General features: G+C 42.1%; 1 protein-coding gene and 2 non-coding genes across 3 annotated transcripts in view; 1 reads left to right on the top strand and 2 right to left on the bottom strand.

Annotated features, from left to right (window-relative positions):
- Positions 1-16435, top strand: part of LOC311369505 (NLR family CARD domain-containing protein 3-like) — a gene marked incomplete at its 3' end in the record, with an annotated part of 218310 nt that overhangs the window by 157501 nt on the left and 44374 nt on the right. The window lies entirely within an intron of this gene.
- LOC311369981 (U2 spliceosomal RNA) lies at positions 301-491 on the bottom strand. The gene has a single exon (XR_014640313.1). It is a non-coding gene; the product is annotated as a U2 spliceosomal RNA (small nuclear RNA).
- Positions 1356-1474, bottom strand: LOC311370166 (5S ribosomal RNA). Its single transcript, XR_014640494.1, has one exon. It is a non-coding gene; the product is annotated as a 5S ribosomal RNA (ribosomal RNA).

Below are 16435 nucleotides of genomic sequence, written 5' to 3'. Positions count from 1 at the left end.
ACGTCTAGACTGTATAGACACTGTAGACCACCGATCACACGTTTTTAACTTGAATCTGAAATCAGCGTGGGTGGAAGCAAAACGACAGCAAACCTGGAGATCAGAGTTATTTGAACGCTACAATGTATTATTGTTTATATAAATATATATATAGCCTATAACAGAATCCCGTTGGAATAAATGTTCATGGTGCGTTTTCATACGCACGTTTAAACTGTAAATGATCCATGTCACTTTGTTGTCTTAAACGCGGACGGGTGTAGCATCAGCAGGAGATGCCTTTTGATTTGAACAGTCATAGGAGGGTGCACCGGTCCTGGAGGTACTGCAATACCAGGTCGATGCGTGGAGTGGACGGAGCAAGCCCCTTTTCCATCTCCAAGTTCCAAAAATCAATTTAATATATGGTCCCCGGGTAGGGGACGTATCAGATATTGAACTGATAAGAACAGATACTACACTTGATCTTAGCCAAAAGGCCGAGAAGCGATACCCACACATGGTCAGGCCTAGAGGCCACCTTCCCAGACACGACGCTCTGCTTGGCGGTTTAACAGCGAGAACAGCCTCAGCCTATACAAATTCAAAAGGACCACTAGGCGTCCACCACACATAGCGTGTTGTCAGACTATATTTATCCTGAAAAACTAAACGAGTTTATTTATCATTTGTGCTAACGCAGCTTCTCTTGGGATTATCTGGTTCATTCAGAAAAATACAGCATTGTTTTTATTTGCCATCAAAACGTATCCCATAATTCTGAGATACTTAACTCGTTGATTCAGAAAAGCATGCAGTGAATGCATTACGCTTCCCCAATAAACTCACACTGGCTCGTCTGAATAAACCGGTGACCAAGAACGCTCTCCTCATTATGCCGTCACAAACCCAGGCAGCCTTACCAACAGAACTCACAGGCAATATAAGCAGGACAGAGCCAGATTCTGCTCAGTTCTTCTCGGACCTCATGAGCGACAGGTAGGCAAATATCCTCAGATAGTGCAATTATTATCCGATTGAATAGTTTTTGATATTTCACTATCCTCTAAGTTATAATATCAGGTATCATGTTCTGTTGTGTGTGTGTGTGTGTGTGTGTGTGTGTGTGTGTGTGTGTGTGTGTGTGTGTGTGTGTGTGTGTGCGCGCCTGAAGGTTGTCGAAATGTAGAGCTCTCGTCGCAGCTCTCTGGTGCTCCCTGCTGGCAGTCTCACTATACTGTCCGCATGTTTCACAAAAAGATTTTGGAGAGACGTTGTCAGTGTCTGTATGTTGCTTCAATTCTCCCAAACAGTTGGCGGTAAAGATCCGGCCACGGTAAACAACTGCAGGCAAAAAGCTCGAGATGAAAAGAAAAAGCTTACAGCACCTGGTATTCCCAGGCGGTCTCCCATCCAAGTACTAACCAGGCCCGACCCTGCTTAGCTTCCGAGATCAGACGAGATCGGGCGTGTTCAGGGTGGTATGGCCGTAAGCAGTTCTACTCGTCGCCAAACACGCTTTTATATGCAGGAGCACATTAGGAGTGGGCCAGGGGTCGCACTTGTACAGAAACAATGATTATGTGGCGGGAGCGGGTGTTAGTGTGTTTGGTGTATGCGTGTGTATGTGTGATGTAGGTTGCCAACAACGCCACCTGGGACTCTAGCCCAGGAAATAGCCCTCTAAAGGCCAACACAGGTCCGGAATCACACAAGGTCCAGAGGTCGTGGTTTCAAAAAGAATAAAATTTTATTTAACAATTAGACACCAATCAGGGCTGGGCTTACCACGGCGGCAGGGAACTCAAAAGGGGATAAATGCAAACTAAACCACCAGTGCACTGCAACAAAACTGTGTCAAACACCACCACCAGGGAAGGGCTGCCGCTCGCTGGGGCCCAGCACCTATGGTACAAAACAAGAAAACACAAATTACAATCAGGCACAGTGTGGGGACATCTGGGACCTCAGTTAAAAGAAAGGGAAATCAACTACAATTATTAACAAAAAGAAATATCAAAACCAAATAATACTAATTTATGTATAAACAACTTAACAAAATAACGAAATCCTAATTTAACCCAATGAATGGCTGAACAGAAACAAATCAAAAGTCAAACAAAAAGAATATATTATTAAAAATTGATATTGCTGCGTGAGGAGCAGCAATTACATAAAACACAACCAAGACAGGCGAGCCACTCGTTTGGAATTGTGTCCACACTGGACCGAAGCTGCGGCCACGTATAGCGACCCGAGCCAGTACGAGCTTCTCAGTCTGATTATTCTCGAACCAGGACAGCTTTGCGAACCAGGACAGGTTTGCGAACCAGGACAGCTTTGCGAACCAGGACAGCTTCGCGAACCAGGACAGCTTCGCGAACCAGGACAGGAGCGGACCTCGTCGTGGTGGCCAATGACTGGAACACACCAGGACGCCAAATGGATAAGTGCAGCACTAGTGGGAGAGTGGGAGACGCTGGTTACAGCGTCCCGCTGTACAGCGAGAAAGAGAGAGCGTCACAACTAGTGCAGAGAAAGGAAACTGCAGCAGCAGACAATTACGAGCAGCCTACCTCCGAGCTCTACTGCACCCCAGCACACGCCCACCGAACTGCTCGCCCCCTCCGGCTCACCGTCACTCCAAGTACTGTACAACGGAGCGGGAGGATGAAACCCCAGGGCCCGATAAAACTAACACAACATGGCAGTTGCAGTTGACACGGGATGCCTACCTTAATATTGCGACGCGGAGACATGGGCATGCACGCCTACCGACACAGACGCACTGCAGTGTGGAGTCAAGAGGGAGAGTAGTGCCCAACACACCTGTTTTAAATCACGCACGCAGTGCCGCCCCCCAATTAACCTGTGCACGGCTGGCACAGCATCATGCAGTGACCAGGAGGGAGATGGCTCACCCGGTCACATGTGCAATAGTGTACTGTGTAAAGAGTCCAGGGGGAGGAGTCTGTTTATGGGGAGCTTGAGGTCCTCCTCTCATCACAACAGGGGACCAATCTCGCTGCTGCGATCGCACACTGTTGTGTTTCCCCCAACAGGTCTGGCGGTTTGTGAGCATCTGGAGCGTCTTTAAAGTCCTTCCTTTGTGATCCGTGGGAAGTGTGTGTTCCCGATGTCTTCGTATGACTGGCAGGAGGTCAGGAAGTGCAGCTCTGCTTGTAGTTGGTTTAGTGTGCGGTGGGAGCACAGTCTGTGTTCTCTTGTCAGCCAGGTCTGTCTGTGGCGTCCCTTCTCCGTGGCCAGGCTGTGTTCACTGAGTCTGTATCTTGTCAAGGATTTCCTCAGGTTTGGGTCGGTCACGGTGGTCAGGTATTCTGCCGGACAAAAAGCAAGCCAATTGACTCTGGTTTTTGGTGGACGCTTTCCAATGTGCCAAATAGTTTTCCTTTAGTTTTCTTATCATTTGGTGTTGCCTGATGTGTTGATTGTTGGACAGAGTCCCAGGACAAGCTGGCTACGGGGACACTTTTCAGGGTGTAACTCTCTGTGGTGTTGAGAGCAGACCCGGTGGCGGCTACTTCTTCCGTATAGCCGACCACCCCGCCGCGGACCAGGTAGACCCTTCCCTTTGTCTACCCCGAGCACCCCGCGCACCACCACCCCGAGGAAGCCGGGCCCTAGGTGGGTCCAAACCACCCCTCACCGTCGTGAAGCTGCCAGGCGCACGACCCCGCCCTCTTCCCCCGATAGGTTTCGGGACCTGAGTCAGGCCTGTCCGCCCCTCGTCGGAGGCCCTCGGTCTAGCCTAGCTCTGTCGTGTCGAGACCCCCAGTCCTACAGGCGCGCTCCTCTCAGTCGGTCCCTCTAGGATATATTCTAATTGTACGCTGGCGCGCTTCGATCAACTCCACCGGGGGTGACAAGCCGCCCCGGCACCTCCCCGCACCACCAACGGATCGAGTGAACCCAACCTCTTAAACTATCGGACCGCTCCCCGCAGCATCAGCAACAACACTGCACCACAACAACACCAGCCCTTTGTATCATGAGCTCTTCACCTTTAGACGACCGGGAGAGCGGGTCCTCGCGGCGGGGTGTACCCCTCCTGGGTCACCCGCCAAAGCACCCAGTCCCAAACGGGGGTTGGAATTGCCTACTACAACACGTAGTCAGGTCGTTTTATTCCAATAAAAGTAAAAAAAAAAAAAAAAAGTAATACAAAGTAACAATGAAAAAGTAAAAAAGCTGTCCCTAGAGTCTATCTATCTCCTACGTCCGACCAACAAGGTGAACAAGAGCAAGAGTGAGAGTGTCAGAGTGTGTCCCCACGATGTTGCGTGGTCTATTTCCTATTCTAATTGTCTATAATAATAATAATAATAATAATAATAATAATAATAATATTATTAATAATAATAATCTATAATAATAATTATAATTGTAAAAACACTGGCTCCGATTGGCTACCATGAAACACGACTCTGCCTTAGCCAATCATAATCGCTAACCCACCCGGTCTCCTAGCAGTTTGTGTGTGCAGCCAGGGGTGCGTTCGGATTACGCAGTTTATTCAATCAATTCATAGTAACGCACCGCATTTAACTGTCAGTAACGGTAACGTTGTTGTAATAACGGAAAAAGTGATTAGTTAGATTACCCGTTAGTGAAAAAATAACGGCGTTACCTAACGGCGTTATTACAAACACTGCTGAGGAGGCTGGTTGACGTTCTTCTTTCATGTGATGTTGATACTTCACCTGCGCGGCTCGCAAAGTTGCGCGAGTTCTATTTTGGACCAATCACAGCAGAGCAATGGCTCTGATCCACAGACACGGGACTAGCCTCCTGCTCGCACTAGGGTGGCCGTCACCGTGGGGTAGGGAGAAACGTCTTCTCCATTGCTGTGTATGTCGACATGTGGAGTAATTCACAATAAAGCTGACTTTGACTTTGACTTTTCTACACAGTACAAGACATTTATTAATATCTCTAGAAATAATTAGATGGTTTTCAAGCTAAATCTTTGCTCTTCAATGAATGTCAATGTTATGTTAGTTAATTAAATTAAAAAAATAGAAAATCACTGATAAATCTAAAGTGCTGCTCGCGGCGTTGATTTTGGGAGGCGGGCTTCGAGGAACGAGGTTGTAGTTGAGGTTCTGTCTCCTGCTGTACAGTTTGCCCCTGAGGTCCAGACATTGCATTCACATGAGTAAGAATAACCAGCATTTACCATCAGAACAATACAGACCATGTCATGTAACTCTTCCTGCAACAAACAGGATTCACATGTCAACAGAAGCACTGAGAGATGATCAGCTGACAATATTGATGTGGCTACAGTGAAAGAGCTGTCATGTGTTTTAGCAGACGTCAGTACTTATACTTATTAATGTTGAGTGCGTAAATCATTGAGCAATGTATTGGTTGGGTTAAACAGTCTTCATTCTGTAAATACCAAACGTTGACTTCTGTGTGTCACTATACATACTATGGTTTATTACAATGCTTTTGTGATTTTGAAATTACAGCAAAGGTTTGGTTTAAGACCATGAAAATATGGTCAGGAGATGTTAATATGATATAAGATACATAATTATTAAGTCAGCCTGTTGCACCAGCTGTGCTCATTTCAACCTCAGCTTTCCACCACAGTGATGACTGTTACAGAAGGTACAGACCTTATCTAGTGATGGGACAGTTTAATATCCATCTAACCTTATATAAAGTTATAACAGCTTATTGTTAGTGTGGTTTAGAGCAGGATAACAGCTGACTGATATAAAGTTATAACAGGTTAGTGTGATGGTTTAGAGCAGGATAACAGCTGACTGATATAAAGTTATAACAGCTTATTGTTAGTGTGATGAGCTCCATGTAACAACATGCAATAAGCATATCCAATGACATCACTAAACAGTGTTGGTCTGCGCTGACATGCAGTAATGTACTGATAGCATACACAGGCTATTATCACATGGTTATATTATGGTATTATTACATTATTATATTATAGTAGTAGTACATTATTATATTATGGTATTATTATATTATGGTATTAGTACATTATTATATTATAGTATTATTACATTATTATATTATAGTATTATTACATTATTATATAGTATTAGTACATTATTATATTATGGTATTATTACATTATTATATTATGGTATTATTACATTATTATATTATGGTATTAGTACATTATTATATTATAGTATTATTACATTATTATATTATAGTATTATTACATTATTATATTATAGTATTATTACATTATTATATTATGGTATTATTATGGTATTATTACATTATTATATTATAGTATTATTACATTATTATATTATAGTATTATTATATTATAGTATTACATTATTATATTATGGTATTATTACATTATTATATTATGTATTAGTACATTATTATATTATGGTATTAGTACATTATTATATTATTACATTATTATATTCTAGTATTATTAAATTATTATATTATAGTATTAGTACATTATTATATTATGGTATTATTACATTATTATATTATAGTATTAGTACATTATTATATTATAGTATTAGTACATTATTATATTATAGTATTAGTACATTATTATATTATAGTATTGTACATTATTATATTATAGTATTAGTACATTACTATATTATGGTATTATTACATTATTATATTATAGTATTAGTACATTATTATATTATAGTATCAGTGGTCCGTGTACGAAGTATAATTCATTTACAGTTGTTTACAGTTGTTTACGTTGTATAATGAAGAAGGCCAGTTTAGGGGGTAGTTTAGACTACCAGTTTAGATGTGCAATGCAATTCAGCACGCCAAAGCGTCAGCTTGTTCCATTATCCAAGTTGTACAATGATATTTGAACAAGGAAGTCGAGAGCCGGAAACAGAGACAGCTCGCCTTCAAAGTAAAGCTCGCCTTAGCAGTAAAAGTCTTGCGTTTTGAAGCGTGAATTTAATTTAAGGAGAGCTAAACTAAATAAATAAATAAATAGCCTAAATAATGAACATAATTCATAACTGTACAGTCATATTTCTGCCACTTTCCCACAACTGATTGTGAATAAATTGCCAATGGGCGCCAACACTGGAATTATTATAGAGCGCTGTGATTCATGTATGCATGTAATGATTCATTTATATATTCATCAAGTTATTTACTTGATTAAGGCTACTTAATCTGTTACTTTGGGTGAACGTTAAAGGTTATATATAGTGTTGCGACCTGTGATGAGTCTGACTGGTAGAAAGCGTTGATTTACCTTGACGTTATTGCTGGCTCTGTTGTCATGACAATAACACCACTGGCTATCCAATGCAAAAATCCTTCAAGTTTATTTACCGTTCTCTCTCTTAACTAAGCTACATAAATAAAATTAAAAAATATATATTTTTGGTGGATTATCCTCTGGCCTGTATAATAACAAAATTAATGCAGTGGTTAAGAGCAATACAACAAAATCAGACACGCCATGCACCGTGTGCTTTCGCAACTTTATTTGGGAGGTGACTAGCCTTTAATGACTCATTTGTTACGTATTAAGTAGTAATAATCATTATTATTGCTTTGTCATATTTTCATATTTTTCAGACCTTATACATATTTACATCCTGGATATATATATATCTATATTTATTTATACTTACATCCTGATTCTACTGTACTGTTGTTGCATATTTTGTATTGTAAATAATGTTTGTTGCATTTTCTGACACATACATTAGGCAATACCCCCTAAACTGGCCTTTTTCATTACACAACGTGAACAACTGTAAATGAATTATACTTTGTACACAGACCAACAAAGCTCATTATCCATTGTCCATCCCTGTACGGTCTCTTACCATTAAAGACGTTAAATTAAAATATAGGCTACTATACGGGACGTAGACCGACTCATTTCACGGATTCCTGTACGACCAGGTTGCCTTAAACATCTGTCGCATATGTCAGGTGAAAACTAAATGTCAAGGGAAAGAGGCGGTGGTTGAAAAGAGTATTTTGATCGCTTATTAAGTTCACTCGTTGCTTATAATGGTTTATTTGTTTCCCAGTATCATTTCCTTCATTTAGAAGACAGTTTTGTTCATTTTTGAATTGTAAAATAAATAAAATAATTGTTTGAAGTTGCAGTTTTTAAATGATTGAAAGCGTGGAGTCGAGCTGACCTTGCCTGCTGTACCCACGGCCCAAAATAAAAAACAGCCGAGACAATATCCTCGATTCAAAGTCAAGTGTGAGTCAGTGTGAATGACCCTCACAGTCAAACCTCCTGATCCACAAATGCAGAGAAAAGACGGAGGATATGTGTGAAAGCAGCTTCTGTCTCTCTCTCTCTCCCTCTCTGTCTGTTCATCTGTCTGTCTGTCTGTCTGTCTGTCTGTCGGTGTCTCGTTGTCTCTCTCTCTCCCTCTGTCTGTCTGTCTGTCTCTCTCTCTCTCTCTCTCTTGTTGTCTCTCTCTATCTTTCTGTGGCTGTGTCTCTCACTCTCACACACAAACACACACACACACACACACACACTCACACACACACACACACACACACGCTTCACACTCTGTTTCTACTGGTTGAAGAGAAGTGACTCATTTAACACATTAGGTTTCAATCTATTGCAACATTACCTAACGTTGTTTTCTCTATAGTAAGATTGATAAGCGTTACACAGACACACTTCACAATATCACATCATTATAATAAACCAATAACCTAAAGATAGAGTGGGTTTAGAGAAAGATTCAGGGATCCTCAGCGCAGAAGAATGAAGTTCTGGGAAGTGCTTGGAAGTCCAGACAGCCAATCACAGCCTTGGCTACCTCACAGGAACCGCCTCCTGTTTGTGTCCATTGAGCCGCGGTTTAAGTTGGTCTGTCTGGTCACGCTCTGTATCCCTGGAAATGTTTGGAGTTGGGGCGTCTTCGCTGTCACACGAGAATACGTCCTGTTTGCGGTGCAGGCTGGGTAATGTAGTTCATCGCACTTTAATTAACACTAATTAATGTTTAATGTGCAATGTGGCTTGTGTGTGGCAGTGCAATGTTTAAAGACCGGGTAAACCAAATTCAGTATTTTTCTTCTTATCATATTAATTAGGCCTTAAATGTGTCCCTCAAAACATGTAAAAAATATTTTTCCCATTCATCATTTCCTTGAGGAGCTAGGCCTCAGAGAATGTTCTGTGTGCAGGTTTAAAATGGGCGGGTCTACATCGAAGACCGCTTTACGTAAAGCGGTCTTCGATGTAGACCCGCCCCCTGCTGCCCTCTAGGTATAAATACATTAACCGCGCACTAGCATTCTGTGGTTTCACCCGTGTATGGTTTTACCGCTCACGAGTCTGGTTTGAATTGTCAGTTTGCAGCTAGCTTGCCCGTTATGCCTCTTCAACCTCGTTGGTGCATCTTCCCTGGATGCCACAGTGGGAAACGTAACGTTAACGGTTCGTTTACTTTATTTAAGTTTCCGACCGAAGACGGTCTCTCTCCGGTGATGGGCGTGGTTTCCTGGCCTGCAGCGCACACGCCCCCACCGTCCTGAGCCAGGGATTACTGCTCATTTTTCATCAACTTTGAAGCATAATTTTATATACTTCGCGATTTTTTTAGTCCTTCAAATTTGGCAGGGTGGTTAATAATATATTTTCCTGTGGTATTATAAACTCAAAACCCATAATTATTCTTGGTTTACCCGGTCTTTAATGTATATTTAGTGTTTAATGTGCAATGTTGCTTGTGCGGGGAATTGTTGCATATTCAGTTTAAACACTAATTATTTTATACTATATTATATATTATACTATTATTATAACACTAAATACTGACTATTGTAATTTATATTTGTTTATTATTCAGAATTGATAGTATATTATGTATGTGGCTATCAATATTGTTGTTTACACCGTAGCCTTTCTATTCTACAGGTTTATAACCTGTTATTTGTGGACTAAAACAACTGCATAAGGAAAATCAAACAAAGCAAATAAAAAACCACAAAGAGTTAAAACAACATGTCTCCTTCTGGCGCCCCGTTCGGTGGGGAGAATCTTAAAGAACACACACACACACACACACACACATGGGCGTCACCATAATATAATTGGGGGGGGACACGTCCCCCCCACCCTTGAAAAAAAGTCATTTCGACCCCCCCACATTTGCCATCAAAGATATTAGTGCATGACTGGTCTACTAGTCCAGCGTTCTTTCCATCACTTCACAATCAAATCCGTTCCACTTTATCAGTAGGGGGAATACCCACATAAATAGAAATCCACTCGCGTTTTTCTGTTTTTTTAACACACAACGCAGCATCACGCACGCATTCAAAACACGCACCGAAGCCAACCGAAGCAAGCTGTTGTTGAGAGTCGGATCAACGACAGCGACACGAGATGGACATAAGGACTTTTTTTTTCGAAGAGGAAGAGGAAAGTAAAGTAAAGTAAAGTTGCCCAAGTTTTCCATTGAGTGGCCAAACAGCTAAATTGCATTCTTCCATGGCCAAACATAGATAGATAGATAGATAGATCCTTTAATAATCCTTTACAGGAAATTACAGTGTCACAACAGCGTGGACAGACATAACAAACACACATTCCCTCATATGCTAAAATACTTAAATACTACAATAATAAATACTAAATACTATAAGGTGCAAAGTTAATTTTGTGCATTGTAAAACCGTATGGCAGCTGGTATACAGGACTTCCTGTACCGCTCCGTTTTGCATATTGGTGCAATTAGTCTCTGGCTGAAGGTGCTGTTCTTGATCACCTTCAGGGCGTGGAGTGGGTGAGTGGGGTTAGACATTATTGAGGCCAGTTTGTTGAGGATTCTGGCCTCTGCCACCTGCTGGACCTTTAGCTGCTCAGCCCCGACCACTGAGCTGGCCTTCCTGATCAGCTTGTCCAGTCTCTTTTTGTCCGCTGTGCAGGCGCCTTCTCCCCAACATGCCACAGCAAAAAACAGAGCACTGGCCACCACTGTGTGGTAGACAGTGCACAGTAGGGGTTGGCAGATGTTAAATGACCTTAGTCTCCTCAAGAAAAAGAGTCGACTTTGTCCCTTCTTGTACACCGCTTCCATATGACTTTTCCAGTCCAGCTCACTGTCGAGCTGCACACCAAGGTACCTGTGGTTGGCGACCATCTCCACCATAGTGCCCCGGATGCTGATTGGTGTTGGTTGAGTCCTCCTCCTTCCCCTCCTGAAATCCACAACTATCTCCTTTGTCTTTGTGGTGTTGAGATGGAGATTATTGTGTGTACTCCACTCCACAAAATTGTCTATGGTGTCTCTGTACTCCTCCTCATTTCCCCCTTTAATGAGGCCAACAACAGCTGTGTCGTCTGAATATTTTTGCAAGAAGCAGCTTTTAGTGTTGTATTTGTAATCCGCTGTGTAGATGGTGAACAGGAATGGAGCCAGAACAGTTCCTTGTGGAGCCCCTGTGCTGCTGAGGATGGTGCATGAAATATTGTTCTGTAGGCGCACATACTGTGGTCTGAGATAAAGGTAGTCCAAACACCACAGTACCAGTAATGGATCCACCTTCATCATCTCCATCTTCTCCCCTAGCAGACGTGGCTGGATGGTATTAAAGGCAGATGAGAAGTCAAAGAATGTTATCCTTAAAGATGCATCAGGGGTGTCCAGATGTGTGTATATTATATATATATATATATTATATTGTACATGGAGCACAGCCAGCTTTTCTGATAAGAATGTTAGCACCCTCATGAGACATTCTCTGGCATTAGCAATATTCAAAGTCACAAAGATCAAATCTTCGTGCCTAATAGCCTACTTTGTTGTATAAAAAACCTAGCCTATATATCATCAAGACATGTAAACGTTTTCAATGGCTGTTAAATTTTTTATATATATATATATATATATAATAATAATAATAATAATAATAATAATAATAATAAAAATATATATATATAAATAACAATAGTAATTGCAGACCATGCCAGCTCCAAGGAAAATCAATGAAAGAGGGAGATCATTTTAAATCTAAAAACATGGTAAAATGAACCAGAATGCGGGAAATTGCATCTACTTCTTTCAATTTTTTTCTGTGGGAGGACCCCCAGACCCCCCGTGAAAATATGTCCCCCCCACTCTCAAATAGCTGATGACGCCCTTGCACACACACACACACACACACACGGGGCGTGTGTCCGTGGGGGCGGGGCCAGGAGAGGACGTGATGTTCGCGAAACGAAACTTAAGGTTGACAGAAACCCGACGAGGAGGAAGCAGTTCTCTCCCTCAGGAGAACAACACAACACGTTTTGGGACACACACAGTCTGACCGACAGCAACCGCAACCAGGTGAGTAAAACAACACGACCTCCGCGCCTCTCTCCCCGCGGTGTGACCCCGTACGGACCGGCCCTACAGCGGGTTATGATGTGAACTAGGGGAGCGCTAGGATCGGACAGGCAGCCTGTCAGGCAAACTCACACGCTGACTCCTCACCCTAACCCTAACCCTCACCCTCACCCTAAACCTAACCCTCACCCTATCCGCGAAACGGACCCGTGTCGGGGTCCACCTGCACGCCGCGTTGGAGCCGCTACGGAGGCAGATCGCGGACACTCTCGCCCGCAGCTGCAGCCCGTCGACGGACGCGCAGCGGGTATGAAAGGCGTTGGCCTTGCGTGGGACGCTCCCGAAGTGCATTGTGGGTCCGTCCGTCAAGTTTAACTTTTCAGGCAGCGACGGATCCGTCACCCAATCAGATCGCGTTATGCAAATATACGCACGTGCACTGTCTTCTTTCAGCTAAGCTTTCTGTAACCTTTTTGTAACCAGAATGCGCTTTCTCTAGACATCACACGGTCATATGAATCATGTAGTCATATTAAACATGTAGTCATATGAATCATGTAGTCATATTAATCATGCAGTCATATTACACTGTTCTATTCTTTTTGAGTGAAGTGGGGCACTAAAGGTCCCATGCTACTTTACGGATGCCTTTATATCGGTGTTAGTGGCCCCTAATACAGTATTTGAAGACTCATTCCCGAAATTCATCCTTGGTGCAGAGTTACAGCCACTACGGGCCAGTCCCACAATGAGCTCTCCACAAACGTTCCTGTAGCTTTAAAGGTTAATGAGGAGGAGAGAGGCGGGTCTTTAATGAAAAGGTTACAATCCCTTCAAATTACCCTAAAAATGATTTGGCCAGAGGATGATGTAGATATGGTAATCTATCCAGTTTCTAAAGCCGATAGTCTTTTTAGGTCATTAAAATTATCAATAGTTATCGATATTGATCAATATGATCAAGTTATATCGTTATGTCTTTCAGCCGTATCGCCCAGGCCTACGTTAGGCTCTGTTAGGTTTCTGCATAACCCAGAGGGAACGTTCTCTAAATGTTAGTTCTTGGTTTGGTTCTAACTAACCTTCAGATAAGGCTAACGTTATCTATACGTTCTGCGTTAGCTGGGAGAAACCGTGGCACTTATTGAAAGTGCCAATGTGAAACGCCATTATGAGTAGGCTGGCTTCAAACAATCAATTTAAAATCAACCTGCCTTTTGAATTTTCCGATATCGATTAATAAAATCTAATGATTAATCTTTTAATGTACGCTGTTGCACATTGGCTGCTCGTGCACACACTCAGTTTAGCCTCACAAGCAGCTCTCTCCTTATTTATTTACACTGGCTGCCTGGTTCAAATTTAAAGTTGTTTATACTGAATATATGTATACATGGTTCATATATGGGATTGGTTAACCTATTCAAGGTTATCTCTATTATGGCTGGGTATTCCCTACAACCTCACGACGTGATACGTATCACGACACAGAGGCCACGATACGATGCGCATCGCGATACACGTTGATTTTGAATAATGACCATGCCCTACACCAGGGTTTCTCAACGGGGGCGGCAGCGCCCCCTGGGGGGCGTTCGTAGAACCTAGGGGGGCGCTGGGAACGAACACGGGGGTGTCACAACTTTGCTTTGTGTATTGGTCATTATTTTTTACTTTTTAAACTTTCATGGTTTTCAAATATTTTCGGTGCAAAAATAGGATAACTGAAATAAAAAGCCTATCTTCATATGGGTTTCTAACCCCTCTATCGTCTCATCTACTTTTTACTTTATGCTCAGTGCCGTCATGATCGCCGATAAACAAACCACCTCATCGCGGCAGCGTGGTGCTTTCAGTTTCGCCCTCCCCTGACTTCCACTGGTTGGTTTGCGGGACATGCAAAGCAAGCGGTGGATGGGGCATTACACTAAGCAACATGAATCTCATCCATATTACATAGTAAGGCAACACAAGACTGAATAAAGCTAACTCCCCTTAGCATGCTAATTGTAAACAATAGAACGTGCGCATTACATGTAGACCACTGCACAGTCTCTCATTACGTCTGCAAACCGGTAAACACTTTCATAAGGTACGCACACCAACCGGCACATACGCATTTAACACTGATGTTACAGGCGCTTAACTTGTATAGTAACAAACTACTTTAATTACTATTTGGCCGCGAACTTAAACGTGCTACTCGCCAACTCAGAACGAAGCGGATAAAGGCTGCACATGCGCAGCGTTGCTAGGCAACGTCACGTAGACAAAGGGAGTCTTTCGTGCACATATTGAACCCAAGTCCGCGGGTTAACAGCTCAATAACCAATAAAAATGTACACAAGCACTGTTACGTATTAAACTTCAATAGCTCAATATTAAAACCTTTTAATAAAACTCTGAATACACATTTTCTTGTCCAGAAAAAACCAGCGGCACAGAAGTTTTTTATTCAAGCAATGTAGCACGAGTTGGAGTGGAGTTGGTTAGGAACAATAATATTGGGGGGTGGGGGGGTGGGGGGGCGCCAGAGGATCAGGGTAAGGTAAGGGGGGCATTTGCTCAAAAAAGGTTGAGAAACACTGCCCTACACAGAATTTACTACAACAGCTGTTCTTCATTATTCTCTATGGATGGCACAACTTAAAACACTTACAATTCAGGCCCAGAGAGTAAAAAGTAAAAAAAAATTCTAATCCCAGAGTTATTAATATATGCAAATAAAATTATGCTTCCATTCTTAAACGTAAAATGGCATTTTCTGTTGTCTCTTATGCTTTTAGATTTTTGATGCAACAATAATATTCTGGTTTCACATGACTTTAAGTGCACTTCTATTGGCTGTAGGAATGTCCACCTGATGTACCAGTTATTTTATTTAAAAAAAACATTAAATACAGAAAACTTTTTTAACAAACTTAAAAGTGTCCTTGTACTGGCAGCTAAGGCTTCACATGTTTTCAGATTTCTGTCCAGAAACAACAGTTGATCACCATGCTCAGGTTTCAGAGCACTTCTCTGAGCTGTAACTATATCTCCAGCGGTGGAGAACACCCTCTCTGTGGCTTCACTTGTACCTGGGATGCAGAGGGTATTTCTAGCTAAGTTAGACAGTAAGGCAGCCTGGTGCTCCCTCCACCAACTGAGTGGATCCCCAGTAACAGACAATGGCTTTTTGTTTTGCTGTATCGATGCAGTAGCATCTTTATCGATGCGCGCATCAGCAAGGAGTACGTCACGATATATTGCCATATCGATTTTCTTTTAGCACAGCCCTACTCTCTATCCCAGGGTGCGGCTCAGGTCTGTTCAGATTTTGTCATGTCCTTTCATTGCATTCCTTGTTACAGCACTTACATTACATTCCTTGTTACAGTACTTACATTACATTCCTTGTTACAGTACTACAGTACTTACATGACCAACAGGCTGACAGGCTGTTGGTCATGTTTGATAAAAAAGTACATGAAGTGCTTTGGGGTCAATTCTTAATGTAAACATTAATATTTGTAATGATGCACCAGGTTAGGCAAGGCAACTTTATTTATATAGCACTTTTCATACACAAGGCAGACTCAAAGTGCTTCACATATTAACATTGCCATACAATAAAAAGAAAATAATAGATAAGTAAAAAAGTAAAATAAATAGAAATAAAGGCTAAAGTTAAAAAAGCATTTTAGAAAGTGCAATGTATTTAAGATCAGATCAACAGTCTCTCTGGTATACCCACGTGGTATACCCACTTTCTCTGGGACTCCAACCCAGACATTCTAGGACTCTAACCCAGACAGAACTGGCTTAAATGAAGCGATCTGATTGGTTCCCAACTGTTGTATAATGAGAATATACATACAGCTATGACGCCCGTTCAGTTTACAGAGTTCAGTATCACTCTGCGCCTAACTTGAACTGTTGTTTATTAAAAGCAATAGCATAGTTCACTGAAGCCTAAAACATGTTGATTGATGGAGAGGGTGGAAATGTTGTAAAGCAATAGGCACACGGTGAGTGAACTCGATAGTAGGCTAAATTGCCGGCGAACCAAGCTACCGTCTCTAGCCTTCTCTCTGAAGGACGCTACAGTGTGTTGCATAGCAACCGCCGTACACTTTGCAGGC

Source organism: Micromesistius poutassou (genome assembly GCF_964030765.1).
Source record: "Micromesistius poutassou genome assembly, chromosome: 24".
Lineage (NCBI taxonomy): Eukaryota > Metazoa > Chordata > Actinopteri > Gadiformes > Gadidae > Micromesistius > Micromesistius poutassou.
This window is presented reverse-complemented; position numbering and strand designations above follow the sequence as displayed.